This window comes from Panthera leo, chromosome B4 (genome assembly GCF_018350215.1).
Source record: "Panthera leo isolate Ple1 chromosome B4, P.leo_Ple1_pat1.1, whole genome shotgun sequence".
Lineage (NCBI taxonomy): Eukaryota > Metazoa > Chordata > Mammalia > Carnivora > Felidae > Panthera > Panthera leo.
Genome location: NC_056685.1, coordinates 92,061,138 through 92,085,367, shown reverse-complemented (window position 1 = coordinate 92,085,367; position 24,230 = coordinate 92,061,138). Strand labels below are relative to the sequence as shown.

Below are 24,230 nucleotides of genomic sequence, written 5' to 3'. Positions count from 1 at the left end.
CTATCCAGTTTTCCCAGCTCCATTTGGGAAAGAGATGGTCTTTTTCCCACTTCTCATTCATGTCTCCTTTATCAAAGATAATTGACCATAACATCATGGTTTTATTTCCAGATTCTCTATTCTGCTCCATTGATCTATGGGTCTATTTTTAGCTAGTATCATAGTATTTTTGATTACTATAGTTTTGTAGTATATCTTGAGATCGGGGATTGTGATACCTCCAGTTTTGTTCTTTTTTTCCAAGATTGCTTTGGCTATTTGGGGTCTTTTGTGGTTCCACACGAATTTTAGGATTATTTGTTCTAATTTTGTGAAAAATGCTGTTGGTGTTTTGACAGGGATTGTATTAAGTCTGTACATTGCTTTGGGTTGTGTGGACATTTTAACAATATTTGTTCTCCCAGCCCACGAGCATGGACTATCTTTCCACTTGTTTTTGTCATCTTCAGTTTCTTTCATCAATGTTTTTATAGTTCTCAGAGTACAGGTCTTTCCCTTCCTTGGTTAAGTTTATTCCTAGATATTGTTTTTGGTGCCATCGTAAATGGGACTTTTTTCTTAAATTCTCTTCCTGCTATTTCATCATTAATGTATATAAATGCAATGGATTTCTATATATTGATTTTGTATCTTGCAACTTTATTGAATTCATTTATCAGTTTTGGAAGGTTTTTTTTTTGGTGGAGTCATTAGGGTTTTCTATGTCTAGTACCATATCATCTGCAAATAGTAAAGGCTTTACTTCTTCCTTACCAACTTGGATGCCTTTTTTGCTTTTTCTTGTCTGAGTGCTATGCCTAGGACTTCCAGTACTGTATTGAATAAAAGTGGTCAGAGTAGACACCCTTATCTTGTTCCTGATCAGTTTTTTGCCATTGAGTATGTTAGCTATGAGTTTTTTATATATGGCCTTTATCAGGTTGAGGTGTATTATTCCCTCTCAACCTAAGTCACTGTGTCCTTGTTGATTTTCTGTTTGAATGAGCCATCCATTGATGTAAGTAGAGTGTTAAAGTCCCCTATTATTTTATTACTATTGATAATATTCTGTTTGTTTGTTATTAACTGCTTTATTTATTTGGGTTCCTCCATCTTGGGTGCATAAATGTTGATAATCGTCTATATCTTCCTATTGGATCGTTCCATTTATTATTATGTACTGTCTTTCTAAAGAAAGACTAAAGACTCTTGTTACAGTCTGTTTTAAAGTCTATTTTATCTGATGTAAGTATTGCTACTCTGGCTTTTGCACTTCCATTCGCATGGTAAATGCTTTTCTGTCTGTTCCCTTTTCATCTGCATGTGTCTTTAGGTCTGAAATGAGCCTCTTGTAGGCAGCATGTAGATGGGTCTTGCTTTTTTATACATCCTATCACCCTATGTCTTTCCATTGAAGCACTTGGTCCCTTTACATTCACAGTAATTATTGATAGCTACATACTTATTGCCATTTTGTTACTCATATGGTTGTTTTTGTAGTTCTTCTCTGTTTCTTTCTTCTCTCACTCTCTTCTCTCATGGTTTCTTGGCTTTCTTTAGTGATATACTTGGATTTCTAAATGATAGCCTCGACAGATAGAGTATTCTTGGTTGCAGATCTTTTTTTTCTCTCAGCACTTTGAATATATCATGCCACTCCCTTCTGATCTGCAAAGTTTCTACTGAAAAATCAGATGATCGCCTTGGAGAATTCCCTTTCCACATAACTGTTTTCTTTCGCTGCTTTTAAAATTCTCTTTTTATCGCTACCCTTTGTCATATATTTTTTTAACATTTATTTATTTTTGAGACAGAGAGAGACAGAGCATGAACGGGGGAGGGGCAGAGAGAGAGGGAGACACAGAATCCGAAGCAGGCTTCAGGCTCTGAGCCGTCAGCCCAGAGCACAACGTGGGGCTCGAACTCACGGACCGCCAGATCGTGACCTGAGCTGAAGTCGGACGCTTAACCGACTGAGCCACCCAGGCGCCCCACAATTATTATGTGCCTTGGTGTGGACCTCCTTGAATTGATTTTGTCGGGGGCTCTCTGTGCTTCCTGGATCTGGATTTCTATTTCCTTCCCCAGATTTAGAAGATTTCAACTACTATTCCTTCAAATAAAGTTTCTGCCCCTTTTCTCGCTCTTCTCCTTCTGGGATCCCTATCATTACACTTCATGGTGTTGCTGAGTTCCTTTAGTCTATTTTCATTTATTATTACTATTTTTTTCCTCTCACCTGTTCAGCTTGATTGCTTTCCACCCGGTCGCTGATCCACTCTGCTTTCTCTGGTCTACTATTTATTCCCTCTAGTGTATTTTACATTTCAGTTATTGAGTTCTTCACCTCTGATTGGTTCCTTTTTATGTTTTCTCTCTCCTTGTCGATGTCTCACTGAGGCTCTCCACTATTTTCTCAGTCCATTGAGTATCTTTATGACCATTACTTTAAATTCTCTGTCAGGCATATTAGTTATCTCCATTTCATTTAGCTCTCTTGGGATGTTGTCCTGTTATTTCATCTGGGACATAGTCCTCAGTCTCCTCATTTTGTCTCACTCTCTGTGTCTGTTTCTATGTCGCTTGCCTTTGAAAGTAGTGGCCTTATGAAAAGAAGAAGTTCCTGTAGTGCCCTGCAGTACAGTGTCCCCTGTTCACCAGAGCCTGGCACTTCAGGAGCATTTCCTGTGTGTGTTATGTGCACCCTACTAGTGTGGCTGAGCCACGTTTTCCTTCAGCCCAGTCATCTACAAAGGCTCTCTTTGCCTATTGGCAGGGTTTGGTCCCTGTGCTGTCAGTAGGCCAGTCCGAGGCCTCCCCCTTGGGCTTGAGTTGAGTCAGAAAAGGCATTTGCCAGAGCTAGATGCTTTCCCTGGGTTATCCCCCCGAGAAGCTTTTATTGGTGGCCATGACCTGGAGTCAGACCACATGTCTTCCCCCAGTCCAATGCTGGAGCTACAGTTGGATTGGTGTGTGTGGTTATCTTCCCCTCTCCATTTTGGAGTGGCGCTGACCCTTGTCGAGGTTGCTTGCACACTGCCAGGCTTATGGCACCCCTTCGGATAGACTCCTTTCAGTGGCAGGTCCATAGAAAAAAGGCAGGGTCAGAGCTGTGATGCCAGCAAGGTTCATGCTGGTCTGCTATGGAGGGGGTTCTGCAGTCACCCAGGAAGACTCCTGCTGAGGCCAGGAGGGAGGAGGCCAGTCTGCAGGAGAACACAGGGGCAGAACACATCATTAGCAAACTAGGTGGAGAGTTTTTGTGCTAAGCTGGTTCCCATGGGTGTCTGTGTATCTAGGTTTGGGGGTAAGGGAGGGAAATGGCACTTGCCAGCTCCTCTGTTCTTAGGTCTCCCAAGGATCCCTGCCTCTCTAACACAAACTCTTAGATCGGTAAGTAAATCTCCCTCCCGTATACTCCAGGTATTTTTCAAATTGCTTCTTCTAAGCTATATCTTTCTTGGACCGCTTGTTTTGCTCCTTAAGGACAGGGACTCAGTTTCCTCTCACCATCCCTGGTCTCACAGAGATAAGCCCGCTGATTTTTAAGCTTCCAGGTGGTAAGCCCCACTGATTATAAGAACTCAAGAAGTTAAGCCTCTCTGTTTTCAAAACCAAATGTTAGTGGTTCATCGTCCCTATGCAGGTTCCCCATGCCTGGGGTGCCTGGGGTGGGGTATGCTCCTCCCCCTTCTCTTGGCCCGTGACATCCCTCCCTCCAGCAGACAGTCCCATGGGTCCCTTTAGTTCCCAACTGTATCTCAATTCTTTGTGGCCTCTTCTCTACATTTTGCTCTGGAGAGTCTGTTCTGCCAGTGTTTGGGTTGTTTTCTGGGTTATTTACACTGATGTAGGTGTTATGTAGGTGTAACCATGGGACAAGGTGAGCTTAGGGTCCTCCTACACTGTCATCATCCCTGAGAAGTTTGTGGGGTTTATTATTATTATTAACAAGGTTTTCATATGCTAATAACTGTTTGTACTTTTTTTTTTCTTTTTTGCATTGTCTATTCTCTTGTGCTCATTTTTCTTTTGGGATATTCATATTTTCCTTCCTGATTGTAGGAACTCATTACACACAAAGATGACATTTTCTAGACTGTATTTCAGGGAATTTATTGCACTTTGAGATGTTAATAGGTGTGTTGAGGGGAGGAAAAGACTTCCATGGTCAGATTTAACACATCATTTCCTAAGCTTAGTTGACCATCAAACATTTTCTTCTCCTCCTCCTCCTCTTCCTTCTTCTTCTCTCCCCGCGCCCCCCCCCCCCCACAGAATACCCTCTGGCATCATTCAGGACACGAGTGTTCTGGGCAATAACATTTGAGAAAATGTTCTATGTAAGATATTAATGCTTTATGTGTTAGGTATGTGGCATGATTTTTCCCTATTACCGTTTGTCTTTTACTCTGCATGATTTTTTCCATACACTGTTTAATTCATGTATTGAAATCTCTCCCTATTTTCCTTTGCCGTTAAGTAATTTAGAATATGGAGCCTGAAGTCACAATTATTTGCTTTGAATCCTGGCACCATTACTTGTGGGGATCTTGGGAGAATTACTTAACCTCTCTATGGCTCAACAGTATCATTGAGAAAATGGGAAAAGTACATATAAGTACCTATAAGCTTTTGTGAGGATTAAATCACTTAATACAGATAAAGCTTTAGAATTGTTTTTGACACAGAGTGTCATATAATGATGATGGGTTATTTTTTGGATGATGGAGAAAGTCTTTCCCCATTATACATGTTGTAAAAAAAAGAAAAACTACTCAGGGGTGCCTGGGTGGCTCAGTCGGTTGAGCGTCCGACTTCGGCTCACATCACCATCTCGCGGTCCGGGAGTTTGAGCCCCGCGTCGGGCTCTGTGCTGACAGCTCGGAGCCTGGAGCCTGTTTCGGATTCTGTGTCTCCCTCTCTCTCTGACCCTCCCCTGTTCATGCTCTGTCTCTCTCTGTCTCAAAAATAAATAAACGTTAAAAAAAAAAACACAAAAACTATTCATGGTATTGTTTTGGAAGTTAGTATTTTTATGGAAATTAATATGGGTATTAGCTATAAAGCAAAGAGTTTACTTTTTCCCCCAGTGGTTAAGTTTTTCCAACACCATACGTTGATAACGTTTCCCTTTATCATTTACTGTTACTTTTTCTAGATTTTTCTCACCTGATCAGTCTGTTCTGATGCCAAGACCCCTGCTTTCCTATTTCCTTTCAGAAAAGTCACAGCTACGTTGGCCGGAATCGAGAGCACATGTTGGATTCCCTCTTAGAGTTGCCCCAGGAGACACTTGGGCAGGGTGTGAGGGACCTTGAAAGTAGGATTTGGTTTTCTAGGATGCAGATGGGAAAGATAGGCCCCACGGGCCTTTGATTTTAACTGTTACCGTGCCTGCCAATACTCATGTTCTGCTGAGGCCTAGTTGGGATTATAGCCTGTTGGATTCCCTCAGGAATGTTTGAACCCTGTGTTCATTCTATCACAGAAAAATTAGTGTCTTCAAATTCCATCTGGTCTTTCTCCTTCCTGTGGCCTCAGCCACGTAGCCTCTAAATTACTAGGAAAGATGTGAGAGGAAGGAGATACTAACCTGATCCATCCCAGGTGGTGGGAGGAGAACCAAGTGGGTCCAGTTGGAAGGAAGATCTGATACTGGGAGGCTTCACAGAGGTGGGACCAGAACAGCTTTTGAGGACATTTCAGTCACAGCTGAGGGAAAACCAGAGCGTTCAGAATTATCCACAAGGCCCAACGCAGGCGCCTTCTTCTCTGCACCCCATTATCTCTTGTTCACCCTGTTCCCAACAGCCTCTTTACTGTTCCTCAAACATATTCGTACCTCAGGGCATTTGCGCGTGTGCGGATCCCCCTGGAAGTTTCTTCCCCCAATACCCACACTGCTTGTTTCCAAGTCAGTGTGAGTGCTGTGCTCAAACGTCAGCGTGGTGAGGCCGTCCCTCACCATCCCATTTAAACCCGTGCCGGCCCTTCCTGCTCACTGATTTACTTGTCTCAATAGCCCTGGTCACTGCTCAACACGCTATTTTACTTTTTGTTTATTGTCTGTCTGTCCACCCAAGAACGTGAACTTCCTAAGAGGGTTCGCTGGGTGTTGTTCCCCGATTTCTTTCAACACCTGGAACACTGCCTGTCACGTACAGGGCTTCGCCACTGACTGTGGATGAGTGAACAAATGAGCGTGCCGGCCGGACGGCATCACTTGCACAATACTTTGGAACGTGTCTAGGTCTGCTACCAACAACGTGTTTCCTCAGAATGCAGCTGCCTGAAGGACTCTGGATTTTCAAGCTAGCCTCTGCTCTGCAAACAAGTCATTTCTAAAGCGGGGATGAAAGGCTGCGGTCTCTTGAAAGTTACAACAGGCACGCGCCTATGGTGACTTCTTTCATTAGATACCTGAACTTCATACCTGAGGCTTCCACAGAAGCCAAGCAAGACGAAATGTAAGCTGAAACCACCGTGCGATATCACCACACACCCACCACGCTGGCTAACATGAAAATACAGAAAATGCCAACCGTGGCAAGGGTGGGGAGGGGAGAATTCTGACACGTGTTGAAAAACCGGTAGCACAGAGCTGAAAGGTCGACGAGTGCCCCTGCGAAAGACAGGCGACACGATGTTCACAGCAGTACTGTTTGCAGTGGCCGAAATCTGGAGCAAAACAGGAAAATCGATTTTTGAAAATGTGCTATGTTCCCGTAGTAGAATACCGCACCAGACATGAAATGCATGATCTATAACCCCGTGCAATCATGTGGATGAAGTGCGCAGACGGAACGCCGAACGAAAAAGACACAAAACAGCGTCTCGTGTGTGTTTCCATCTATGTAAGATTACAAGCAAGTAAAACTAATCCGTTCTGCTAGGAAGTCTGGAGAGACTAGGAAGGCATGTGAGTGGCACTCTGGGCTTCTGATGGCACTGTGCTTTTTGATCTGAGCGCTGGTTGCACAGGGATATCCATCTTTTGAAGATTCGTCGAGCTGTATACTTATATGTCGACTCTTGTGCACGTAAAATTTGCTGAAAAGCCTCAGAGGTGCGGGCCGCTCATTTGTTAAAGCGACTTGTCACTTTCTACAAACTGAAACTATTCGGGGAAGCCCTGCTCCAGCCCTGTGGAGGTGGAATAGGGTGGGGTGGAGGGCACCTTCCAACTGTGGCAGAAACACACTGCTGAGATGCTGCCAGAATGCAAAATGGTGGGAGCCTGATGGGGGGGAGGGGGGAAGAAAGCCGGTCGAGAGCCTTGAGTACCTGCTGTCTTAGGTCACTTATGGCCCCAGGGCAAACGCTGCCTCCCGTCAGGGGCAGAATTCTGAAGACTCTCCAGCCAGCCTTTGGGAGAGCAGCCACAGGCTGTGCAGGGCGCTTTTCTAACCAGATATTGAAGGAGAATAGCCTCTGCTTAGAAGCTGAATGTGGAAACTTTGTTTTAGAAGGCGGCAGAAAAACAGCAGAGAGAAAAAACATAGCTAGAGGGCGGGTCCTGAGTAATTTCCGAAGAGACCGCTGCAGCAGAAACTGTGGCTGACAGGCCAGAGATAGCCCCATGTTTCTTCCCATTAGCAAAAATAAACAGGAAAAGGAGGGCCAGAACATATAGGAACTACAAGGCCCCACTAGGGTGTTGATGGCTCACCCCACCGCCGACCTACACGCTTTGGAGCACGTAGTGCAGCGTCCCCGGCAAAGCTTCGAGGATCCCACTGCTAACACTGGAGAGCATAGGCCTGGGAGCAAGGCAGGACCTGAAGGAAGAAAAAGACGATCCCGTGACATTCAATCGCTGTGGAAAGGAAGGGGACAAAGACCTGTAGCCGAAAGAGAACCTTTCTTCAGTATTGCAGGGTTATAGGCCACTTGGAGAAGGTTGGGAAACAATGAATTAGCCAAGGATGTGCATCGTTGCCAGCCTTCCAGGAGCAGGCTCTTGCTGGAGAAAACCTCCAGCACTCAGTCCCCCGGATCTGGAAAGGCCCAGCAGAAAAGGCTGCCAAGAGAGGAGATATTTGGATCTCAGCGTTGCTAGTTAGGGAGTCTTTAATGACACTCAAGAGCCAGCACCTGCACCATCATCCTGGCCTCGGATTCTGCAGCCGCAGGGCAGAAGACTCCCAGCACTCATATACGTGAGAGACGGGGAAGGAGTGGGAGTGGGTGGTGGTCAGAGAAGAACACGGCAAATGCAGGATGTTTGCAAGAGGTAGATGGGTGCACAGGGCCGGCTCTAGCATGCTTACTGTACGTGTCCGGACCTATAGGCAGCATATTTGGGCAGTTAGCATGGCTATCCTTAAGCACGCCCCATGTGCAGAAAGCTACACAAATATTCAAGCACTGGCTTGTCCCATTTCCTCTTGCGAGAGTGTCCCAAACCGATCCCTCAGAGGATGGAAAGCTTCGGTTGTTTTACCTGAGGAAATGCAGATGAGGCTAATAAGGAGGTTCCAAGCCGAGGTCAAGTCAGTTGACCTTCTGCGAGCGCAGGGTTCACTGTTCCTAGGCTGAGAGCAATGCAAAACTCCTGACCATTTAGGGAATTGCACTTCCTGAGGAGAATAAGAGATCGCAGCTACTAGCTCTGAGCCTCACCGCATGTGCGTTGGGAAGAATAAAAATTCAGATAAAAGTGACATTTGGGTAGACTATTGCTTCCTAAAGAGACACCAAAAGAGACCCGAACCCGAAACCTAGGTGGAGAATGCCCAACACTGCTTACCGGAGACAGTTTTTAAAGCCAATTTTCGGGAGCAAACAGAATCAGACCCAGATGCTACCAAGAACAAGGAAAAGACAATTTTGCTGCCTGGCGGGTTCTCTCAGTTTTAAGTGATATTCACAAGATATCCTGGGGCTCCTGATACTTTCAAGGGGTTGATAGAAAGGATGATGCTGATATGAAATATACGGAAGTACTGATTTCTTTAGATAATAACATTATTTTACAAGGCCTCAGGAGCACAGGAATTCTGATCCCCCAGATTCAGAGCTGCCTGGAAGAATCAGGGTTGACCTTGTCCATTTTCAAATACAGGCTCCACCGGATGCATAGCATCATAACAAGGTACGGGCATATCCTGAGTGGATCTTTCCTAACACTCATTGGCCATTTCCCACAAATCTTGGAGAATCAAAGAACTCAGAGGCTTAGTGGATGTTATAGGAGATTTGAGGGTAGCCATGCCATTAGGACAAACCCTTTCTCTGACCTGACCCAGGAATATCAGGCCCAAGCTAAAAAGAAAAGGGGCCAGAAGAGGCATCCGTGGACAAAGAGATGCCAGAGCGGAAGTCTTTGAACTCTGGTAAGGGAAGACCTACAGGCAGACGCTCAAAGCCTTAGTGGCCCTTTTTCAACCAGGTTCTTGGCTAGTATCGGCTGATAGCACCTGGTTTTAAATCCCTTAGTTTAAACACACTGACACCTCTATGGGGAGCTTCAGAGTTGGACTATCTCAGGAAGATGCTGAAACATGGCTAAATTTTGCTGCAGAAGCTTGAACTCTGTGGGATCCAATATCCCGTTTGCAAATCAGAGATTCTGGCCCTAAGTTAGGCAGTGAGATACAAGTTTTAGGAAGTGTGCGTGTGAGGTACAAGGATAATCAACAAAAACCCTCTCACCTCTGGGCCCACCATGCCAAGCAGGATATGACAACGGTAGCAGGTGGTAGTGTTGGGTGACTATTTTCAGGGCTGCTGTCCTCTTGTAGCTTCATCCACAAGACGCCACATCTCTTGAAGGAATCAGAGCCCTGTGAGATCCCCAGGGTCCAGGGAGATACAGTTTTCTTTATGCGACAGAACTTGGGGGCTTTCCAGGATGGAGCCAGTGGTGGTTCTTACTTCTGGGGCTCTGGTAAATCTAACGGCTCCAGCAGGGAGGGGCCAAAGGGAAACTCAGAATAGCTAACGGTCAAGGAAAGAGACCCAGTCCTGTTGGACTGACCAGAGTTTTCTATAGGTGAATTTGAATGTGACGTTGAGATGAGCACAAATTCCAACTATGTGATGGTGTGTTATTAAAATGGGTACTGGAATGTCCTCTATGAAGACACTGTCTCTATGAAGACAATGTCCTCTATGAAGACTTTCCCAAGAGTCCTATAGTATGGTTCTGAAAGACTTACAGAGCTTTGAGTGGAATATATGAATGTTGGAAAGCTTTACACCTGTGGAAATCTTTAGTGGGCAGAACTCTGGTGCAGTGTCCTCCTTATACATCCCACCCTAACAGTTTTGATGGTACTGAAAATAATTTTTAAAATTATATTCAGTTCTCTAAACTAAAATCTGAGTTTTGTTGCTATGACTATTATCCCAGAACTCTTCCTTGTTTTCTCCTAGGCGTCACTGAGAGGTCTCCAATTTCTTTTTTTTTTTTTTTTTTTTTTTTTTTTTTCGGATAAAGTTCTAGCCATTTATTTCTTGATACCTATCTAGCTCTGCCTCCCACCCCGCTGGCACTTTCATTCCCATCAAATTTCACTTTATAGATCCCTGTATCTGATCAGTGAGTTTCTTGCTTAACATCTTTCAAGACCTCCTGGAAGTATCTTGCCAGAAACCCACTGTCCCATCGTTTAAAAAGATAGGGGCGCCTGCCTGGGTGGCTCAGTCGGTTAAGCGTCCAACTTTGGCTCCTGTCATGATCTCATGGCTCATGGGTTCGAGCCACAAGTGGGGCCCTGTGCTGACAGCTCAGCGCCCGGAGCCTGCTTCAGAGTCTGTGTCTCCCTCTTGCTCTCTTCCCCTCCCCCACTTGTGTTCACTCTCTCTCAAAAATAAATAAACTTCAAAAAATTCAGCTAACTCTTCATTTTCCATATTTTTTTGATTCCGAGGGTAATAATACCAACCAAAGTGTACGTAACCTGTGTTTCCTAAGGCCTCTTCAGCCTGGGATTGTTAAAGGATCATATTAAACCCTTAATTATTCCTCTTTGCTTCTCCTTTCCAAGCCAGTGTGCCTGCAGAGAGATCACGGAGGGGAATGACTGTCAGTCAAGGAGCCACTCCCTAGCTGGCTTGAGGCACTCCTAATCTACTTCAACCAGTTAATCTCAACCCTAGTTTTTGAATACAATTACCTGGGAATTTAAAGAAAAATACACTAATGTCAGGTCCTATCCCACACCTTAGCATAAAGCTCTAGCATCAGAATAATTTTTTTTAGGGGTGCCTGGGTGGCTCAGTCGGTTGGGCGACCGACTTCGGCTCAGGTACTTCGGCTCAGGTCATGATCTCGCACTCCGTGAGTTCGAGCCCCGCATCGGGCTCTGTGCTGACAGCTCAGAGCCTGGAGCCTGTTTCAGATTCTGTGTCTCCCTCTCTCTCTGACCCTCCTCTGCTCATGCTCTCTCTCTGTCTCAAAAATAAATAAACGTAAAAAGAAAAATTTTTTTTAATGATTTTTTTAAATACATTATTTAAAATATATATATATTTATCTTTAAGAAAGAGAGACAGCATACACAGGGGAGGGCCAGAAAGAGAAGAAGACACAGAATCCCAAGCAGGGTCTAAGCCCTCTGTGCAGAGCCCGATATGGGGCTCGAATTCACAAACAGATCATGACCTGAGCCAAAATCAAGAGGCCACTTAACCGACTGAGCCCCCCAGGTGCCCCCCTGCAAATGATTCTGATGTGCACCCGCAGTTGTGAGGAACCACTATGAGCCGTGGTAGCCGTGAGTCCTTGCTGAGAGCATCTATGTGTATCCAGATGTCAGTGCATATGCAATCACGGCACGGAGAAGTAGCACAAGGAATCTCCAAGTCATCCAAATTCCCCCACTCACTGCTTTCTGCCTTTTTTTTTTTTTTTTTTTGCCTTTCCTACTCTTCAAAGTAGCGCTCCTGTCATTTAAGTGACTTCTGAGAACACAAGGGTGCTGTCTGTTCTTTCATGAACTCCTCTGCAAATTTCTTAGCAATTAGCACTTCAATCACTATCATCCATTCAGAAAACGTAAATCACCTTTTTTGCTTTGAGTTAATCATTTTCCATTTTCCCAAGGTGATTCAGAAATTCAGAGCTCCCTGAAAGTGAGTGAGCAGGTGTGGGGGGCTGTGGACACACTTCACTGTTCCATTAATGGCAGAATACACCTTGAGAGGTAACTGGCAATGCCAACAACAACGAAAATGAGTATTTGTCCAGCTATGATAAAATAGAGAGCCTAAGTCTGAAAACAAATTTTCATTTCTCTAGATTTCGGGCAGCGTTAAAACACACAATCAGTTCTAACCTTGTTTGCGTTAATCTCGACAGAAATTGCCCATTTGTTTTCAAAGCATCGGGTTGGAACGTTTTGCTGCTATGTGGAAACCATGTCAACGATCATACTCAGGACATGAAATCCACTTGCACAGGGAGTCCGTGCAATTTTAATAATGTCTGCTAACCCGTTGATAAGCATACAGGAAGGAACATAGAAGAACTAGAATAGAGAACCATTAAGCCAGCAAATGTGTACTTTCTAAGAGTCCTCACTTTCTGTGATTAATTAGTACCCTCACCAGCCCTCTTACCAGAGGTTAAGTCATTTATTTACTCATTCATTCATTCAACAAACATTTTCTAAGAGATCTGTTTGGGTGCCACGTTCTGTGCTTTGAGTTAGGGCTGGACCAATGAACAAAATATAGTCTCAGCCTCCAAAATCTATGGTCTATAATCATATAAGCAGAAAATGACCTTTGCAAATTCTTTTTTTCTCCCTGGTATGCTCTTCTCCCATATCTTTGGCTAATTCTATTCAACTCTTTAGAACTTGACTAGGATGTTACTTCATCTGGAAAGCTTCCCTTAACACTTCAAGTCAGGGGGCACCTCAGTGGCTCAGTCTGTTAAGCATCCAACTCTTGATATCGTCTCAGGTCATAATCTCATGGTTCATGGAATTGAGCCCTCTGTCAGGCTCTGTGTTGACATTGTGGAGCCTGCTTGAGATTTTCTTTCTCCCTCTCTCTCTCCCTCCCCAACTTGTACTCTCTCTCTCTCTCTCTCTCTCTCTCTCAAAATAAATAAATAAACTTAAAAAAAACACTTCAAGTCAGGGTTAGGTGCCTTTTCTATATATTTCCATAGCAATCATATCTTAGGACTTTGTACTTTCTAGTATAGTTACTTGTTTACATATCTTGTTTACATATTCCCTTACTAAATAATGAGGAACTTGAGGACAAGTGTCATGTCCATCTTTGTGTCTTTGATGTCTAGCACATAACAGTAACTCAATAGATAATTAAATGAGTGATGGATATGTTCACAGGGTATTATGAGAATGCAGAGAAGATACACCAAAAGAGACCTCCTGTAAAAAGTGGCTGCTACGTGAAGTCGTAAATGCAGCATCAGAGTTACCCAGACTTGGGAATGCTTGGGAGGTAGAAGCAGGAGGGCAACACGGTCTATGTTAGAAAACCCCAGCAAAATGGTGTTGATAGAGGGCAAAGTGTGAGGTAGAGTAGAGTAGAGGACAAGTTGGGGCAGCTAGAATAAGGTCATGGAGCATGGAGGGTTGTGACCAAACCAGACTCAAACTCTATTTTCCCTTTTGTTGCCATTGAAACAAATGAACACACAGCTTCAAATAGTCTCAGAAGCTGATTTCCAGGGGTTACCCATTTGTTCCTGGCATAGACAAGAGTCCCTGAGACACAAAACACACTAAAAACTCTTCTCTAAGAACCATTCTATACCCTGCCCCATGAGATTCAGTACATGGGTGGAGGGGAGCTCCACGGGGGAGTTGCCATGTCACCTGCTTGACACTCGTGGAAGGTTTCTGTCCTTAACTACAAATTATGGGTAAAACACCTTATCAAATGTGATGGGCCCATCTTTGCTCGGTGTCCTCCTCAAACCCAGCTCTTTTTGTTCAACCTGGGCAGGCCTGGAAAGAGTATGTTGCCTAATTTCTCCTTATTCCATTGTGTTTTTAATATAAATCTTAGTAATTTAATGATTTACAATCAGTGCAACCCATTGAAGGCAGTCCCAGACCTTTAGAAAACCTGCTTCTGTGTTAAGATCAACTGGTAGGATTCAGTCATTAATTAACTCAACAAGCATTTAATGACTACTTTTTTTTTTTAATTTTTTTTTAACGTTTATTTATTTTTGAGACAGAGAGATACAGATCATGAACAGGGGAGGGGCAGAGAGAGAGGGAGACACAGAACCCAAAACAGGCTCCAGGCTCTGAGCTGTCAGCACAGAGCCCGACGCGGGGCTCGAACTCACGGACCGCGAGATCATGACCTGAGCCAAAGTCGGACGCTTAACCGACCGAGCCACCCAGGCGCCCCTAATGACTACTTTCTAGGGGCACCTGGGTAGCTTAGTCGGTTAAGTGTCCGACTCTTGGTGTCAGCTCATGTCATGATCTCATAGTTTGTGAGTTCAAGCTGCGCATCGGCTCAGTCCTGACAGTGCAGAGCCTGCTTGGGATTCTCTCTCCCTCCCTCTTTCTCTGTCCCTCCCCCAATCTCTCTCTCTCAAAAAGAAATAAGCTTTAAAAAAATTTAATGAGCACTCTCTCTGTGTCAGACACTATGCTGGATTCTGGAGACCTGATAGTGAAGGAGGCATGGTCTCTGCCCTCAGACTGCACAGTGGAAGAAGCTCGAGGACATGGAAACTGCTTATGCACAGACAGTGTTGAGGCCACAGTTGACCTGCCCGAGCTAATGCTTCTTGTAATATGGTCATCTGGGAACTGCTTAGAAATTCACAGCCTGTGGTGTCCATTCCAATTGAATGGGGACCCCCAATTGTGGGGTGACAGTTGGATGGAAGTCGATGGCGGGTCCTGAAAGAATTCACCCAAATCAGAACAAAGGAGTTAGAAGTTTCTTGAGTCCACCACAAGCGGAGCAGCGGGCAGGACAGTGAGGGAGAGGCTGTCTGCAATGTGCTAGTGGGTGGGGGCTGTATCTAAAGGAGGAAAGTGAGGGGGTATGGCAACGTATGGGATTTCCCCTTTTTTGATAACTGTGTCTGGTTGTAAGTAGCCCCTTGGTCAGTTAGGGTCTATGGGTATTTTGAGGTGGGTCACCTGATGGGCCTGTCTGTGTTCAGCCAGGGGTTCTCTATGGGCCCCTGCCTACATTCCATCCCTCAAGTCTGTTTGCCTAAAAGCAGCCTGTACACGACCTTGGGCCCCTCTTCCAGATCTACTGAATCAGAACTTGGGACGTGGGGCCCAGCAATCTGGGTGTTAGCAGGCCCTGCAGGAGACAACAGAGCTCATTTCTGTTTGGGATTCTCTGGCCTAAGCTCGGCATTGAATCATTAGCCATTCCCAGACTTCCTGTCCACAATTCCCCTTCTCAAGGAACTCCTGACAGAAATGGAAAACACCAACCCAGAGTGACACTACCCAAAATAAAGTAGAATGCTGTTTTATCATGTAATGGCAACCCCAGACCCTTCCCGCTAGAATCACAGAGGTGGATAGCTTCACAAAGATTGTTGTGGTATGGACTAGACGGGTCAGAACCATTTCCGTGTCATCATAGAAGGAATCAACAAGGGTAATGTCATTCTCGTCTCCATTCTGCTCCCTGCCACTTAGCGGTGGAGAAGAATTTTTTTTTTTTTTTAATTTAAATTTCATTAAAAAGATATTTTTAAAGACCAACCATATCAGCTCGGCTGCACAAACCAACCAACCAACCAACCAGGAGCTTCAGAGTTATTTCAGCGCATGGGAATAGAAACAGGATAAACTGAAACCGTAAAACAAGCAACTTAAATGCTTCGGAAAATAAAGGAAGGGGGAGTGAGATCACAATCTGAGCATGTGTGTTTTGCAATCCTGTGGTTGTTCTAAACAAATTCAGGCAGACTGCTTTCTTTCTGGAGTTCCAGCAAAATGGATCTTGCCACCAGTGGACGGTTCAGAGATCCTGGCTGAGGCTTTTTGGCTTATTGCCATGTGTCATTAGTGACCTAGTTTCAATGCGGTGAGACCAGCCATGTCTGCAGGCCCCTGAATCAGCAGTTTCTCTTCCACTCACTAGCTCCAAGCTGGCAAAGCTGACACTACTTTTCACAGAATGTGCCCTCCCCTTGCCCCTGCACTCCCCCTACGAGCAGGGAAAGCACCATTTTTTCATAAAGATGTCGGCTTTGACCGGAGGCTGCCCTGAGAGCCCAGCTGTCATGACTCCTTCAAGTAAGCTGCTAAACTCGGAATTATCTTGGCCTAATAATTAATCAGGACTAAAAATAGCCCCAAACTGCCCGAGCTTTGCTTAAATCCCACCCAGGTGGGAGAGGTGGTTTTAAAAAAGGGCTCATCAAAGCATAAGAGACTGTTAAAAACTGAGAACAAACTGAGGGTTGATGGGGGGTGGGAGGGAGGGGAGGGTGGGTGATGGGTATTGAGGAGGGCACCTTTTGGGATGAGCACTGGGTGTTGTATGGAAACCAATTTGACAATAAATTTCATATATTAAAAAAAATTTTTTTTTAATTTAAAAAAAATAATAAAACTGTTGGGCTCTGAAATTTAAAAAAATAAAAAATAAAAAAGGGCTCACTGCAAAACCATACTTTGTGAGGCTTTGCACAAAAATATGAAAATAATTAACCAACATGCCAGCGTGGGAGACAATTCACATTTAATCTGACCCTTTAAAAAAAAAATAATGCAACCTTTTCCATTGCACACTGACTTGAGATTATCAGCTCGTGGTGGATATTAAAAGCAGCTAGGAATTGTACTCAGAATATTCTAAGAATACCCTCAAACACAAATTCAGGGAAAGAAAATAACTATTGGTTTAGAGCTACAAAATATAGCCTGTTGTCAGGCAGATTAGAGGATGAGTAGAGTTCCACCAGAGGGCGCCCTTGCCACCCTTCCGTCAAACCCAGTGCTCGGCATTTCCCAGATGGTTGGCAGGTCTTTGCCCTCTACAGTGTGTGCTCATAAAAGCAAAGGCTCTGTGTCCTGAAGAATGCTGCTTCTGTGACAGCTTTCTGGCTGCGACCGGCAGGCAAATGCTATCTCTGTGACATCACAGCAGCAGTTTCAAATGAGGGGAAAGCAAGCAAAACTTTAAAAGGGAAAAAAACGAATACATCTAGGTTGACTTCTCTCCATCGTGATCTATGTGTGTTCACTTTCTTGACACTCTAATGGTAAGAGCATGATAAAACGGAAGTACATTTATCACAGTTATCTGTGTCCAGCCCAAAGTCAGGAACCGCCATGGCACCAATCAAGCAGTGACAATTGGCAGGGCCAGGTGTATTTCAGCACACCCTTCACCCTCATCATCATTTCCCTCCTCCCCCTAGACACACCTCTGCCTCACACTAAGCTGTGCCCCTAGGGCCGTTTCTTCCTGATCTAAATCCCATGGCCTCTATCCTACTCCCTCATCCCCAGTTCTAAACTCACCTCCTCAAAGACAGGCAGGGAGGACTAACTGATGAATGAAATAATAGATGTGCCCCATCTAGCCACAAGTGAAGACCATCTAGCTTTGGTCTCTCCTGACCAAGGGAGTGACGTAACATACTAGGCAGGCAGCAGAGCTTTGCGAAAAGACCTTTACTCCCACCCCCACCTAAACCCCCCACTCCCCCACATATGTGAATTCAGAAACCAAGATTCTACCGTGTACCAGCAGCAGAAATTAGAGGGGTCACTCATCCCCTCTGAGTTCAGCCTTCTTATTTGAAAAAAAATGATAATAAAAATATCTGTTCTACTGTATAGGTTATTCTGGGGCTAGCGTAAGATAATGTACGTGAAATTTTTTGTGAGTTATAAGGAGCTATGTAAACATACTGAGTACCTAACCCTGGAGCTGTTCAAACATTAATTGAGTCGCAGGAGTAAATATGAGAGGAGGGAAAAGTTAAATTAGGTTGTATTATTATTTTCACATTTCAGCAAAGAAAGGATCACTGAGTTTCTTCTTGAGAATCTATACTATGAATCTCTCTTGTCATAGATGAATCAGTGTTATAGACTGAACGTTTGAGTCCCCCTAGAATTCCCATGGTGAAACCATAACCCACAATGTGGTGATATTAGGAGGTGAGGGTCTTTGGGAAGTAATCAGATGAGGTCATAAGAACAGAATCCTCATGAATGGGATTAGTGCCCTTATAAGAGTCATGAGAGTTATTGCCCTCTGCTTTCCACCATGTGAGCATACAATGAGAAGTTGGTAGCCTGCAACCCCCCGCCCCCCAAAAATGGTTGTCACCAGAACTCAACCATGCTGTTACTCTGATCTTGAACTATGAGAAATAAATGTGTTTATAAGCCACCAGAGTGTGGTATTTGTTATAGGCAGCCAAAATGGGCTAAAACATCCAAGTTGCCTTGACTCAGAGAAATGTCCCTAAAGATAAGTATCTAGAGACACTTTGCAAAGATTTTTCTGTGAGAAATGTTTATTATAGACTTGTGTAAAATTGGAAACTCTATCCCACAATGGAGTGGTTTCATTAAATCTCTCTACATAATGAATTATTATGCATCCATTAAAATGACATAGAGCAACATGTAATAATATTAAAGAGTCCATAATAAGGAATTAACAGAGAAAAAATAATCAAACAACAAGTATATAGTAGACATTTAAAATGTGTGCACATACTCAGGTAGAATGCATACTGAAGAGTCCAGAAGAATACATGTCAACAAGCATGTTTGTTATAATCTAAGAAGGTTGGAATTAAGAATTTTCTTTAATTTTTATACTTTTGGCCTTTATTTTTTACTGTTCTATAAAGAACATATATTATTGGGGTATTACAGGAAAAAAACCTATTAATAGTTATATTAATATAACTATATTAATTAGTTATAATTATATATAAACATTATAATTGTATTATTAATTATATGTTAATTATATTAATATAACTATTATATATAATATATAACTATATTAATAATAAATATAATAACCCCTATTAAGAGTTATATATAAAATAAATAATTCTGGCCTCTGGAGAAGACCAATGGGAGACTTTTGAGGCCAGGGTTTCTTTGAGGACACCCAGCACTTCTATGGAAGAAGAGGCACCCCGGCCAGAGCTCTACCCCACTGGAGCCCTTATCTAGGATGACTCAGGCCCTCATCTGAGATTTCTGTTCAATCAGCACTATTGTGCTCACTTATCAGAGGAGGCCTAAATTAGAGATAAAGAGAGAGTTGCCCCTAGAGTGTGGGTGGAGGAAGAAATAACATCAAAACCTAATAAAAAAATTTAGTCTCAAGCCGATGAGTGACCAATGGGTGACTGAGCAACGTAATGATTCTGTAAAAGGAAGAAGGTCTCTAGAATACAGCAAAAGTGTAAACTCCTCATTCATTGCCTTTGACATGGGCTGGGTAAGAATCACAAAGAATAAGAGAAGAACTGTGATAGTTGTCACAGAAATACTATTCATCTTGAAAAAACTCTCGCTCTCTTCTCAGAAGTATCTAATAGACTTTATTAATGCATTTTCCCTACTTAGTATCGTCAGTCAATGTGTAATAAGAGTCCTAAAGGTCACAGCTTATATTATTAAAATTCTAGTAAGTATACCAGGTCCTGGGCTTGGAAATGCATGCAAATCTCCTCATTTTAATAGTTGATTTATTATTGTTAGTTCTACCCTATATCATCTGGTTAGAGCTCAGATCTAATGAAGCCTCAGGAGCTTATTTTATTCCCATACAGGCTTGTTAGCTTCAGAGAGAGAATTTTCCCCATAGCCATAAAACCTAAGCCCTTAACCTAGATATGTCAGAAGGAGCATGAGGCATCATAACTCCTGGGAAAACAACCCTAAATCCTTGTCCCACTGAGACAGTATCCCTGTGTTCCCATAAACAGGAAGTCATTGGTCATTTGTTGTGGGGTGGCCAGAGGAGGCTAGGAGGGAAGCTTGGTTTGGCAAAAATGAGGCAGACGGAACAGGAAAGGTGAAAAGATGATGTCTTCAAACTACCTAGAGAGTCAACCAAATGAGCAGTAATGATTTGTGGCCTGTGGGTCTGCAGAGGCAGGGAAAAAGAAGAAAAGGCAATGGAAGCACCTAGAAGAGGAGACTGGCAGAAGTACAGAGAGGCTTTTCTGCCCCTCTTCAAAATAGTAGCATCCCTCCTTTCCCTCCTCCGTGTTCCCCACACATCCTGTTTTACTTCTATTAAAGCACTTGTCACCCCATGTAACTCCTGCCTATTGGTCTGTGCCTCTTAGTAAATTTCAAGCTTCCTCTGAGTAAGAGCCATATTTACTCATCCGTAATGGTGGGTAGGTTGGTATCGTCCGAGCCTTGCACACTGCAGGTTCATAGTAAATGCTTGATAAATATGAATCAGTGAATGATGTATGCAGAAATTAGTCCTAAAGTAGGAATGAACAACACATCCTAACAAAGATGTACACAGCACAGAACTTGGAGATCAAAGTCAGCCCCTTGGGTGGACTTTAGGGACAGGTTTTAACAAGGAGGCAGAGAGAACTCTGGCATTACTTGTTGATGAGATGAATGAGCCTCTGGAATTGAATTGGCCTAGAAATCTCGTGCACTTGCAGCACCCACTTTGTGTGATATGAGTTGTAGAATATTTTCTTTGGTTCCTTATGCCTTTTTTAAAAAAATGTTTATATATTTATTTTGAGGGAGAGAGAGAGAGAGAGAGCAGAGGAGGGGCAGAGGGAGAAGGAGACAGAGAATCCCAAGCAAGCTCCATGCTATGCTGTCAGCACAGAGCCCAACACAGGGCTTGATTCCACGAACCATGAGATCATGACCTGAGCTGAAATCAAGAGTTGGATGCTCAACTGACTGAGCCACCCAGGCGTCCTGGTTCCTTATATCTTTTAATTTAACTCTGTGGGAAAAAGTGGTTGCTATGTATTTTAAATACTCCCAGGACTGATGGGCACATAAACAGAAAAAGGATGGAGAGAGAGAGGCCATGTCACCAGGCAATTTCTTTTAGGCATCTTGGGGCAAGTGTATAAGAACGCTCTCATGGGGCATTACATTGCAAGTAAGATAGTTCTTAACGTCTAGCAAATAATTTTCCTATCTGAAGGCTGCTTCTCTTTCTCCTACATCACTGACTTATAAAGGGAGTTTTTTCATTCCCAATTCTTCTTGATAAAGCCCATCAATACAAACCAGGAGGCTGGTGTCTGTTCACAGGTATCCTTTCTTAAATGGGCATTCTTAAATCCCATTAAAAGTTCCCAGACTGAGGTCTATGTCTGAAGATTAAAGGTCACAATGTCTAGTAGAGGAGGAGGTGGGGGAAGAGTTAGGAAAAATTGTATACCAACTTTGGCTTCAGTAAGCATTGTAGACAGAGATCTCTGCAAAGGTTTAGGGAGCTTAGCTAGAAATAGGGGTAATTGAGGAAAGGCAGTAACTTGAAGCCCATTATACCATCTGTGTTACTCTCTTTGTTAGAAAAAGCCTGGCAAAAGGGGAGAAAATCAGCAGCGAAGTAGATAGCCCATTTTCTTAAACATACGGGTTTAAGTGACATGGTTTAGGGAGCAGAAAACATCTGGGAGTCTGTACGCCCAGCTGTTTTTAATGTCAGTGAAACAGCACTAGTTTCTCAGCACGTGAGCTGGGCCTTTTCCGCCCTCACGCTTGAGTTCCCCTAACAGAGACTGCTCTGTCCCAGATCCCCTTGTCCTCAGGTCTCAGCTCAAATGCACTTCTTCAGAGAGGCCTTCCTAGGTATGCCCCTCCTTGGTCATTCTCTAGCGCGTCACTCTTTCTCCTTCATTCACTGTCTGAAGCTGTTTTGTACACAGGCTTGTTTGTTTTATTGACTGTGTCCTCCCACTTCATAAAAGAAGGGACCCTGTCTCTTTTATTCACTACTTTATTACAAGCACTTAGAACAGCATCTGGCACATAGTAGGCCCTCAATTTACAAGTAAACGAGTGAGTGAATGAAGGGATGACTGAATGAATGGAATAGCCTGAATATGAGGTTCAAAATAGCAATGAGAAAGTACTTTCCATTACCAGTAGGGTAGGTCTCTTCCCTTGAAGAGGAAATAGGCATTTCCTAACGGTAAGGAACCAAGTGGATATTTACATCAAAGGGAAAGCCCTTTATTTCCACATTGAAGCGCTAATATTTCCTCCCCAGAGGAAATATTTCCACACCAGAAGGCAGCTGTGAAGCTGGGATGGGAAGGGAGCGGGCTGGGGGCCAGGCAGTACGGAGTTACAAACTCGCTGAGTTATCACTGTGATGTAGAACAGAGTGTTTACATACAGCCCCAAGACAGAGGCTGGCTTTGTCTTACCATTTGAGCGCAGTGAGAAAATATAACTAATCAAAACTCTCTGGGAGCTTGTGTCATTCCTTTGAACAACTGCTGTCCACGGGAAGGTGCTCAGGAAAGGGACACGAGCAAGCCTAGACAGCCCTCGTTCGGTTGTTTTCCATCTATCCGTGCAGCTCAGAAGACGAAGGAGAAATGGGTCTTTCCACGGTGGCCCTCACTCATGGTGCACACCCTCGGGCCAGTTCTTCCTGGAGCAGTGGTGGCCTGCCCCCTCTGTCCAGAGGTGTCCCTGCTCTAGCCTCCTTCTCTCTGAGTACCTTTATTTGGTGGAATGAGGGAAGATATTCACCATGACTACTTAACAGTATGGAGTTAACGCCTTATTTGTCAATCACTTCACTTATAGAAGATGCAGTGTTCTAACGAGAGGGGTGGGGGAAAGGCATGCTGGGAACAGTAACCCTCCCAGGAGGTTGTTCGGTGCCTGATGCAGTTGATAGCTCGCTCATACAGATCGTCTTGTTTTCATTGGAATCCTCATCACTGCCCTTCATGTAAAAAGGAGCAGGTATTTTTCCACCATCATTTTATAGAGGAAAAAAAATCTGAGGTCAAAAGAGGTGAATGAGTTGCTCTAGGTCCCGGAGGTGGGAGGACTCAGGTGTCCTCATCTCCAGATGCAGCATCAAAAGGCAAATTTCTAGGGAACAAACAAAGACTGACAGTCTCTTTTGTCACAACCAAATTATCTCTACGTAAAGTGTATTTTTGTTTAAGTTTATTTGTTTATTTTGAGGAGGAGCGTGAGTGAGCCAGGGAAGGGCAGAGAGAGAGGGAGAGAGAGAATCCCAAGCAGGCTCCTTGCTGTCAGCACCCAGGCCAATGTGAGGCTCAAAATCACGAACCATGAGACCATGACCTGAGCCGAAATCAAGAGACGGTCACTTAACTGCCTGAGCCGCCCAGGCGCCCCATTATCTCTACATAAAGTTGTATGCAGATACAAGAAGAACCTGTCTTATAATTTTGTTGTGTCTGATCAGGATCAATGGCTAGACAGGCTTAGTGTGGTGCCTGGCACATGAAGCAATTATTGAATGGTGAAAAGAAAGAAGGAGGGAAAGGGAAGAAGAAAGTTCTTCTGTTGCAGGGAATGACATTGGCCACACAGTACACCCAAACCCTCCTTATGAGAATGATGTTATGGCAGAAACCCACTGCAGTTGACTCACACTCAGTAAATAGGAACTGACTAAGCAGAATTCTGGAACTGACAGAGACCTTAGAGGTCATACTAAGCCATGCAGTTTTGTTTGCTAAGTTACTTACGCCCCTCTGCGGGCACTTGTTTGCCCCTGACTATCAGCTGATCTCAACTCACATTCCACATACCAATATTTAAAGCAAATACTTCCTGGACTAAAAATAAAGTACACATAAAAGTCTGTTTAAATGAATCATTCTTCTTTTGGAAGCTAAAAAGGAGAGGGAGAAGAGCAGCTGATATGCTCTGGGACTACTGGCAATGTGAACAGTCTCTCTTTGATCCTCTGAGAATTTCCAAGTTGAAAACACCATGTGGAGATGACTCCTTCCCTCGGGATATGGGCTGCGTCTGACCTTCCCCTATGAGTGTTAGTTTTGACTCTCTCTCCCTCTCTCTCTCCTCCCCTTCCCTCCCCCACCACTCCTTCTCCTTCCCCTTCCTCTCTCCCTTGCCTGCCTGTAAATGACTTACTCAGTAAATTGTGGCTGAGGAGATGAGAGAGGCTGGAATGTGTCCTAGCCTGGAGCCAAACAAGGAACCTTATTTAAAATAATGTTAGGGGCGCCTGAGTGGCTCAGTGGGTTAAACATCCAACTTCAGCTCAGGTCATGATCTCACAATTCATGGGTTCAAGCCCCGCGTCAGGCTCTGTGCTGGCAG

General features: G+C 44.0%; 2 long non-coding RNA genes across 3 annotated transcripts in view; one reads left to right on the top strand and one right to left on the bottom strand.

The window, feature by feature from the left end:
- The window catches only part of LOC122224803, a 42,018-nt gene that overhangs the window by 12,975 nt on the left and 4,813 nt on the right, over positions 1 to 24,230 (top strand). Inside the window, exon 1 of one of the 2 annotated variants that reach the window (XR_006204943.1) lies at positions 17,101 to 17,170. The exons of the other annotated variant lie outside the window; for it this stretch is intronic. This is a non-coding gene — a long non-coding RNA (uncharacterized LOC122224803). Of the gene's footprint in view, positions 1 to 17,100; positions 17,171 to 24,230 lie in introns of those variants that run through there. 2 annotated transcript variants of the gene reach the window in all.
- LOC122224804 lies at positions 6,817 to 8,640 on the bottom strand. The gene is made up of 2 exons (XR_006204944.1): positions 8,426 to 8,640; positions 6,817 to 7,760 (listed from the first exon to the last, which is right to left on the bottom strand). It is a non-coding gene; the product is annotated as an uncharacterized LOC122224804 (long non-coding RNA).